Genomic DNA, 1,582 nt, shown 5'->3' with positions numbered 1-1,582 from the left:
CTAGGAACATAGTCATTACCAAAATTGACTCAAAAAGAAATAAAAAATCTGAACAAAGTTATAACACAGAATGAGATTGAATCAGTAATAAAAAAATGTCCTAATGAAGAAAAGTCCAGAACCAGATTACTTCATTGGTGAGTTTCATTAAACATTTAATGAAAAATTAACATCAATTTTTCTGAGACTTTTCAAAAAATTTAAGAGAAGAAAACACTTTCTAAATTATTTTGTAAGGTCTGCATTACTCTGATACCAGTCAGAAAAGACACTGCAAGAGAAGAAATTCACAGAGCTATATTCTGTCGGAACATACATACAAAAATCCCTGAAAAATAATAGGAAAACAAATCCAATAGCATATTAAAAGGATTGTAGAGAGTGGCTGAAGATGGATGCCAGAAGACCTGGATCTCAGCTAAAGGGCAGTATTCCAGCTACTGAACTTTCAGCAAGTGAATCTCTTGAAAGTCATAATCTTCAGAAAGTGTTTTTTGTGTGTGTAAAAAATGAACTTTTAGCTAGTCATCCTCTTGAATTTTCAGAAGAGAATTTCCAACTCAACCGAGATAAAATGAATATTTCCACAGTGAGAAACATTTAGTGGTTATTTGCTCCACTAAAATTATAAATCGAAATTTAAGGCAGTGCAGCAGGTTCGATGTCTTCCATTTCTTTTGAGCTCAAACCTTTCACTGGATATTTTGAGGGGTAATGAAGAGACTACCAGATTTGAAGCTATTCTTATCTGTCACAAGGTGAAGTAATGGGAGAATGACACTTGGTGGAATATAAACTCAGTTTACTGTAACACAATATGCTGTTCATGAAAATAGAGGGGCTGCATCTTGTTTATAGTCACCTTTTTACTATAATTTGATGCACACAACTTTGAAAGTACTGACACATGGGAATTTTTGCACAAGTAACCTCAGTGATCATTTGAAATTTTGCGGCCGGGCGCGGTGGCTCACGCCTGTAGTCCCAGCACTTTGGGAGGCTGAGGAGGGCGGATCAAAGGTCAGGAGATCGAGACCATCCTGGCTAACACGGTGAAACCCTGTCTCTGCTAAAAATACAAAAAATTAGCCGGGCTTGGTGGCGGGCGCCTGTAGTCCCAGCTACTCGGGAGGCTGAGGCAGGAGAATGGTGTGAACCCGGGAGGCGGAGATTGCAGTGAGCCGAGATCATGCCACTGCACTCCAGCCTGGGCGACAGAGCAAGACTCCGTCTCAAAAAAAAAAAAAAAAAAAAAAGAAAGAAATTTAATTTTGGGGGTGTTTGGTTTATGGCCAAGTGACAATTGAAGTCACTAAAGACATTATTTTAATGCTTCTAATTTATATTTAAAGATGGCCTTCTATGTCTTTAAAAATTGTTGCTCATAAATATTATAAAATAGTACACAGGTTGAAGTTCAACCTGTTGTCTATGTATTCCATAAATTTGAATAACCATTGTAAGCATTTGAGTCTACAAACTTTATAGTAGCACCTTTCAAAATAAACATTTGTAATTGATTTCAGTGGCAACTATTCAAATTGAGTACAATATGAGATATTTATACATATTTCAGTATAGT

General features: G+C 36.5%; 1 pseudogene; it reads left to right on the top strand.

The window, feature by feature from the left end:
* Positions 1-391: 391 nt before the first annotated feature.
* On the top strand, positions 392-1,351 carry LOC100995922 (proteasome maturation protein-like; annotated as a pseudogene).
* Positions 1,352-1,582: the final 231 nt, after the last annotated feature.

Source organism: Pan paniscus, chromosome X (genome assembly GCF_029289425.2).
Source record: "Pan paniscus chromosome X, NHGRI_mPanPan1-v2.0_pri, whole genome shotgun sequence".
Lineage (NCBI taxonomy): Eukaryota > Metazoa > Chordata > Mammalia > Primates > Hominidae > Pan > Pan paniscus.
This window is presented reverse-complemented; position numbering and strand designations above follow the sequence as displayed.